This window comes from Salmo salar, chromosome ssa18, assembly GCF_905237065.1.
Source record: "Salmo salar chromosome ssa18, Ssal_v3.1, whole genome shotgun sequence".
Lineage (NCBI taxonomy): Eukaryota > Metazoa > Chordata > Actinopteri > Salmoniformes > Salmonidae > Salmo > Salmo salar.
Genome location: NC_059459.1, coordinates 78,473,118 through 78,481,745, shown reverse-complemented (window position 1 = coordinate 78,481,745; position 8,628 = coordinate 78,473,118). Strand labels below are relative to the sequence as shown.

General features: G+C 47.5%; 1 pseudogene; it reads left to right on the top strand.

Moving 5' to 3' along the window:
* Positions 1–2,925: 2,925 nt before the first annotated feature.
* On the top strand, positions 2,926–8,068 carry LOC106592798 (piggyBac transposable element-derived protein 4-like; annotated as a pseudogene).
* Positions 8,069–8,628: the final 560 nt, after the last annotated feature.

Genomic DNA, 8,628 nt, shown 5'->3' with positions numbered 1-8,628 from the left:
TTTTACTACAATGTCCATATATTGTGGGTAAACTTCCTATGAAACTGCCGGCTTTTCACAAGCAGGCTTTAATGTTCCGGGCTTTGTTGTATAAACACAACTTTTCACCTCATAAATGTTTAAAATGGAACAATGGGTCGATATTACATAGAAAGAAGATGTTATTTAACCATAAATGGTCTCGAAAAACATTGTCCTTGTCAGCCAATTAGTTAATATTAGTGAGAATCTATTTACACGGAGAGAATTTATGGAAAGATACAACTTTGAGGTTTTCAAGCAAGGAATATGACACAGTTATTAAAGCTCTACCTAGTGGGATAAAAACTTTACTTCAGAATAATGCATATTTTGGAATATCTCCGATTGTAAGCGATATCCAGGTGAATGGCATTGGTCTACTAGATACGAAATTCAACAATCGTTTATTAAGGGATATTTTCTACAGGAAGTCTATTCCCTCTGTGATATTTTGTTGGAATTCATCGTTTGATGTAAACTGGCGCAGTGCTTGGCTCACTCCACGCAAATCTATGGTGACCAGTAAAATAAAGGAGATCTCCTTTAAGATTATCCATAGATTCTATCCGTGTAATAGCTTGATTTCTTAATATATACCTGATGTTACCAGTGAATGCAGTTTTTGTGAACTAGAAACTGAATCTATTGAACACTTATTCTGTCATTGTTATATAGTGAAGTGTTCTGGACTGATGTAAAACTATATCTTGGCCTCAAATTGCATACAACCATTGAAATTTCTAAGTTTGACATATTATTTTACTACACTGATTCCACAATTGAATGTGAGTATGTCATAAATCTATTTTATTAGGAACATTTTTCATACACAAATCAAAATTTATGAAGAAAAACCCCCTTTTCTTAATTTTTTTATATGATTTGGAAAACTATTTAGAGTCTTTGAAACGTATACAAAACAAAATGTCAATTTTTTTTAATTCGCTATATGTCTGTATTTGAAATGATATAATGTGGATTAGTTTTATATTTTTTCTCATTTCTTTGTGGAATCCCGCTGGCTGTTATGTTTATGTTTTGCATGTTACTGTTAATAATTTAAAAATGGTGAAAAAATATATATATCACATGAAAAAAATTATAAAAAAATCTCGGCGAAGAATATGACTTAACATTTGTTAGTTTAGATTTGTTTGTTTATTATCATATATTTTTATTTGTAAAGGTAATATAAACACAACACATTTTATATTATCACATTTTTATTTTTAAACACAACACATTGAATTATTGAACAATTACACATTATTGAACAATTACATTTTGTTTATTTTCTTTTTAACTAGTAAACCTACACATTCTGAACAATCCTAGTTTTAAGCAGTGTATTGTTAGTTAACATTCTACCTAACTGATCAACAATTATAGGTACAGGCTAATAACAAGGTATACACTGCGTGCACAATTATTAGGCAAGTGAGTATTCTGATCTTATCATTGTTTCTATTCACATTTTCGAACTCCAAACCATATAAACTTGAATGCTTATTGGATTTAATCATTTTGAGGTGATATGTATTTGTGTAATGAGGGAAGGTGTGGCGAAAGTGAATAACACCTTATATCAAGGTGTGCATAATTATTAGGCAGCCTCATTACCTCAGGTAAAATGGGCCAAAAAATAAATTTAACTGACACTGAAAAGCCAAAAATGTAAATTGCCTTTCAGACGGATGCGACACTCTTTAAATAGCTAAACTATTGAGGTGTGACCACCGGACATTCAAACGTTTTGTTGCGAATAGTCAACTGGGGCGCAAAAAACGCATGGGGAAGAAAAGACGCAAATTAACTGCAAAAGACTTGAGAAGAATTAAACGTCAAACTACCAGGAACCCATTATCCTCCAGTGCCACCGTATTCCAGAACTGCAACCTACCTGGAGTGTTCAGAAGTACAAGGTGTCAAGTGCTCAGAGACATGGCCAAAGTCAAGAAGACTGAAACAAGACCACCCCTGAATAAGATTCACAAGTTGAAGCGTCAAGATTGGGCAAAGAAATACCTGAAGACAGATTTCTCAAAGGTTTTATGGACAGATGAAAGGAAAGTGACTCTTGATGGACCAAATGGATGGGCCCGTGGCTGGATCAGTAATGGACACAGGGCACCGCTTTGAGTCAGGTGCCAGCAAGGTGAAGGAGGGGTACTGGTATGGGCTGCTATCATTGAGGATGAGGTAGTTGGACCTTTTCGGGTTGAAGATGGACTGAAACTCAACTCCCAAACCTACTGCCAGTTTCTGGAAGATTCTTTCGTCAAACAGTGGTACAGGAAGAAGTCCTCAGCATTCTAGAAGGCCATGATCTTTATGCAGGACAATGCTCCATCACATGCATCCAAGTACTCCACTGCTTGGCTAGCCAGCAAGGGCCTCAAAGATGCCTGAATAATGACCTGGCCCCCTTCCTCACCTGACTTAAATCCTATTGAGAACTTGTGGGCCCTTCTCAAATGTGAGATTTACAGTGATGGAAGACAATACACCTTTTGAACAGCATTTGGGAGGCTGTGGTAGCTGCTTCAGCGAAAATTGATCGTGAACAGATCAAGAAACTGACAGACTCCATGGATGGAAGGCTCATGGCAGTTATTGAAAATAAGGGTGGCTATATTGGTCACTGAATATTTTTGAAAGGCCAAAAATGTTATATAATTGTCATTTTGTGTTACTTATCTGTTACACTTACTCAAAAAATTGAGAATAAACAAGTGAGTTGAGAGAAATTAATTTTGTAATTTAGTTGCCTAATAATTCTGCACACTAATAGTTGCCTAATAATTCTGCACACTTATATATTTCCCTGAGAAAGACAAAACTCACTTTTCCTTTGTTAATTATTCAGGTTTGAGGTTCAATAACATTTTGGATTGACTGAGAGCATTGTGTTTGTTCAACAATAAAATGAATCCCGAGGAATACAATTAGCCTAATAATTGTGCACGCAGTGTATATGCTATCTTATTGAATAAGCAACTTAACTCAAATAATGATGTATGTGCTAGGCATCTCTCTCCAGGTTGTTGTGCTGCTAGGCTGGCTAGCTGCTCAATGGTTTCCTCCAAATATTGCTACTGTTTTCACACCCACTGCAGTACACACTGCCACCATCAGCTGTGTGTCTCCGCCAGTTCCAGAAAGCCAACTCCTTGCATACGTACTGTAAATATGATAAATCATAGATTGGCAAGGAAATCCTCTTCACTGTCCAACTGCATTGTCACTGAGCTGGAACCAGCAGTAGAGGATGGCGTGGCCTTAACCCTCCTGTTGTCTCGGCCGGGTCAGAGCGACCCGCTGGCTCGGCCATGTGTTAGGAGCCGTTCCCCCCCACGTCCAGGCCGGGTCAGAGAGACCCGGGCCCGGCCATGTGTTAGCCCTCCCGTTGTCCCGGCCGGGTCAGAGCGACCCTCTGGCTCGGCCATGTGTTAGGAGCCGTTCCCCCCCGCGTCCAGGCCGGGTCAGAGAGACCCCCTGGCTCGGCCATGCGTTAGCAATGCGTATGTTATAACCCCCTCTGCAGTTGTCCAGGCCGGGTCAGAGCGACCCCCTGGCTCGGCCATGTGTTAGCAATGTGTCGGCCATGTGTTAGGAGCCGTTCCCCCCCGCGTCCAGGCCAGGTCAGAGAGACCCCCTGGCTTGGCCGTGCATTAGCAATGCGTATGTTGTAACCCCCCCTGCCGTTGGCCGGGTCAGAGCGACCCCCCCGGGCCGGGCGCGTCAGCGTGCAGTCGGCCGGCCGTAGAGAGGCTACTAATATTGTCAGGAAGAAGAAGAAGAAAAAGAAGAAGAAAAAGAAGACGAGGACGACGATGAGGACGACGGCGAGGAATACGACCCCGCCGAGCGTGAGGCAGCCGCCGACGCCTCGCCGCGGTCCCGGTTTCAGCGCGGCTCAGGTCCTGGAACAGATAGCCTCCAGTGTCGACCGAGAAGACGAAGAAGACTTTTGCGATTCCGAAGAGGAGGACGTTTCGGAAGACGAAGACGGCGAGGAATACGACCCCGAACGTGACGCGGACGACTCGGCCTTGCGGTCGTGCTCCTCTTTTTCTTCTTCTTCGGAGGAGGAAGAGCGAGAGGGAGAGGGAGACACGGCCGCCGCCCGAGAGCGAGACAGAGAGCCAGAGCGAGAGGACACGGCGGCGGCGGCCGGCCAAGCCCGAAGGGAGACGTTGCTGTCAAAAAACGGCAAAATCAAATGGTCCTCCGCGGCCTATCGCGGCCCGGACCTGCAGTCCGCCACCCCGGCCCCGCGGTGACGCCTGGCCCTACGGCCTACGCAGCGTCGCGCGCGCTCGACATCGAGTCCGCCTTCCGGCTGTTTGTCATGCCGGCGATAGAAAGGATCGTTGTGGACATGACGAATCTGCAGGGGGTGAGAAAATACGGCGACGGCTGGCGACCCATGGACTCGGTCGACCTGCGCGCCTACCTAGGGCTGCTAATCCTAGCGGGCGTCTACAGGTCCCGGGGTGAGGCCGCGGCCAGCCTGTGGGAGAGCGGCAGGACCGTGTTCCGAGCCACCATGCCGCTCAAGGTCTTTCACAAGTACTCGAGGCTGCTGCGATTCGACGACCGCCGGTCGAGACTCGCCGCCGACAGACTGGCGGCCATAAGAGAGGTCTGGGACCTGTGGGAGGAGCGGCTGCCGGCCCTCTACAACCCGGGGTCCGACTTGACGGTGGACGAACAACTGGTCCCGTTCAGAGGTACCGTCTGCGCGTATCTGTGCGTACGTACGTGTACTATAGAGAGGTAGCGTCGGCGTGTAACATAAACGCCGTGCGCCCCCAATGATGAGCCAGCGGTAGTATAGAGAGGTAGCGTCGGCGGCATCATCATCATCGTCATCATCAGCAGTATCAGCAGCGTCGGCGTGTAACATAAACGCCGTGCGCCCCCAATGATGAGCCAGCGGTAGTATAGAGAGGTAGCGGCAGCAGCAGCAGTAGCAGCAGCAGCAGTAGCATCAGCAGCATGACGCTGCTAATCTCCTTCCTCTCAACCCGGGGTCTGACTTGACGGCGGACCAACAACTGGTCCCGTTCAGAGGTACTGTCTATGTATCTGTGTATCTGTGTACGTGTAGTATAGAGAGGTAGCGTCAGCGGTAGCAGCGGCAGCGGCGGCGTGTAACATAAACGCCGTTCACCCCCCAATGATGAGCCAGCGGTAGTATAGAGAGGTAGCGGCATCAGCAGCAGCAGCAGCAGCAGCAGCAGTAGCATCAGCAGCAGCAGTAGCATCAGCAGCATGACGCTGCTTGATGAGCCAGCGGTAGTATAGAGGGGTAGCGTCAGCATCAGTGACGCCGCCGCCGCTAATCTCCTTCCTCTCCCTCTCCCAAAAGGGCGCTGTCCTTTCCGACAGTACATCCCCAGCAAGCCGGCCAAATACGGCATCAAGTCGTGGGTGGCCTGCGACGCCAAGTCCAGCTACGCTTGGAAGATGCAAGTCTACACCGGTAAGGCGGTCGGCGGAGCCCCCGAGAAGAATCAGGGCGCGCGCGTCGTCCTCGATCTCACACAGGGGCTGCCCGGTGGTCACAACGTCACCTGCGACAATTTCTTCACCTCCTACGAACTCGGCCAGCGGCTCCTCGAGAGGAACCTCACCATGGTCGGCACGGTGCGAAAGAACAAGCCCGAGCTCCCTCCCGCGCTGCTCCAGTCAAAGGGCAGACAGGTCTCGTCCTCCAGGTTCGCCTTGGCCTCCCACCGCCACTCTGGTGTCCTACCTGGCAAAGAGAAATAAGAACGTGCTACTCCTGAGCACGCTGCACACGGAGGCCGACATAAGCGATCGCCGCGACCGGAAGCCAGCCCTCATCCTAGACTACAACCGCAACAAGGGCGGCGTGGACAACCTAGACAAGGTGGTCGGCACCTACAGCTGCAGACGGATGACTGCCCGCTGGCCCCTGGTCATCTTCCACAACATCCTCGATGTGTCCTCCTACAACGCCTTTGTCATATGGCGAGAGATCAAGCCCGACTGGATGCCTCGGAAGCGGAACAAGAGGAGGGTGTTCCTGGAGCAGCTGGGAAAGGCACTTGTCAAGCCCTTGATACAAAGAAGGCAGCGTCTCCCCCGCACCGAAGCCGCGTCCGCGCTCGTCAAAGTCGTGCAGAGTGCCGACCGCGACGCGGCTCCTCCGCCAGCCCGGGAGCACGCCGCTGGCCCGGACGCCGCTGGCCCGGCCGCCGCCCCGCTAGTGGCGAGTAAGAGGTGTCAGCTCTGCCCGCCCAAGAAGGACGCCAAGACACACACGGCGTGCTGCAGGTGTAAGAAATACATCTGCAAAGCCTGTTCGCAAGCCTACTGTCACACTTGTGCCCTCTGGGCCTTTAGCCGACACGGGACAAGGTGACCCGCCGGGGACACGGGGAGTAGGCAGAATGGGAGGACAACGGGAGGGTTATAGCTGTATGCTGCTGTGGTGCTAAACTGCTGCAGAACTTCACTTGGTAGTTTATGCTGGTAACAGGTATCACCAGCCAGCTTCAGTCCATACCGCACCAGGAGTATGGAGTTGAGAGTGTGCAGTGCCATTCTATTTCTTGACTTGACCACACTCATTTGGCTGAACAGCCGTTCAACCTCCGCATTTGAGTGTGGCAAGGAGAGGGCAGCGAGTGCAGCTTTGCACAGTTCTTCAAATGGATTTGACCTGGAAGAGTCCGTGTAGTTATTGACTTCACTCCAAAACTCGACTGTATTTTCAGTTGAGTCCCACCCAAACAGATGGATGTTTCTCCATTGGAAACAATTTTATCAATTGTTTGGGGCTGGTACCCCAGTAGCTCAGCTACTTTAATCATTTCAGCGGTGCCTTTATTGTGCTTTAGCGTTTCCTTAACACAGAACAAGGCCATGTTTCTCAAGGCTTCAAGGTTGTCTGGGAGCCTTGCTTGCAGCTCCTTGCTTAAAGCAACAATGTAGTTGATGCATTGTCTCCGGATGACCTTTTTGTCCTCTGGCGCAAGACTGAGTTGGTACACCGTGCTCTCAAAGGTACCGAAGGTATGGTGATGGACTGAGATGTCCATCAATGGCATCATTCAGGACATCAATTTTTGCCATAGGATTGACTACTCTGCTGCAAATTGATGTTAAGAGGTGTACCAGATTGTCCAAAAGCTTGACAGGATCTGTTTGCTCTCCCTCAAATGACTTCACTGCAACTTGTACGTCGGACAGGATTGATTTCAAGAATGTCAGGTAGACATAGTTGGTCTTGTCCATGTACATGTCGTGGAGCACATCCGCCATGTAGCAACGCTCACTGGCCTTTGTCAACTCAAAGTGGAGTTTCAGTTCTTCCCACTGGCTCGATATACGAGTTACCGCAGGTTCAATCGATATCCAACGTGTGGCACACACTTTGGTGATCTGCAGGGGTTTCTGGCCACAATTAACTGTGACATACACCACTTTGTACGCCTCGCAACGTTTTGGGGACATGGAAAACCAGTTGTAGGTTTCCCTGATTAAGTACTCAACACTCCTAGGGATGGTTTCTTTGGATGCTGCACTGTCAGCCAATTGTAAAGAATGGCATACATCACGGATGAGTACCAAATTGGGTAATGCACATTCTTCCTTTAAAATCATGTGCACCCCAGTCATCACGGATGCATTATCAGTGCCAATACCCTGAAGAAACTGTGGTAATGTAGACTGCGTTGTGGGGTTGTACGGTCTTGATTTAGTTATATGCTTTGCTGTCGCACAATGTTTTTTGATGTCATACATTTTTGCAGCATATCTGATTTGCAGTACGCACAGGATGCCCGTCAATCATCCCCAATTACTGGCTTCAGCCACCCTTTAAATTCAGGTACAGACTCCCACTCTTTTCTGTACTTCTGGCTGTACAATTTTGATTGAGACATGATTGATGTTGAAAGTTCTGTACAAGATCTCGTCGAACCCGTACTACTGCTGCAGCAGTCAGCCAACAATGATTTGCAATTTGCTGAAATTGCTGCTGCCTGTGCACGAGCTGAGCGCCTGCTGCTGATGTCACTCACAATGCACTTTTGCAGCCAGGCACGTGTGTTGTGACTGAGTGTATGACGGAGAAAATCATTTTTGTGTCATTTAGAGGGAAAATGTGTGCATTTTAGAGTTTGAGTCACTTTTCAAAAGTTGCCAAAAGTTCCAAATACATTTTTAAAAGTAGCTACATTTGTTGCTAGGTGCTGTTTGAAAAAAAAAAAGTTGCCAGGGTACTCTGAAAATAAAATTGCTAAGTTGACATCACTGCCTGAGGGTGTGTGGACTGCAGTCTGTGTCTGTCTCTCTCTCTTCTTCTATGGTATAATGGCGTATGGTATAATGTGCATATTCAGCGTTATTAAACCACATCAACTGTCTGTCATCTGTACCTTTACCAGCACGCGGGAGAGAACACATAAAGTAAAACCTAACCTAAAGAATATACAGTCCACCAAGTCCTCCCTCACAGATATAATTATATCCAACTAATGATATCCAACTTCTTGGACACTTGTGCTGTACAATTAATCACTGTGGCTATATTAAAAAATATATATATATATATATATATATACCTTTATT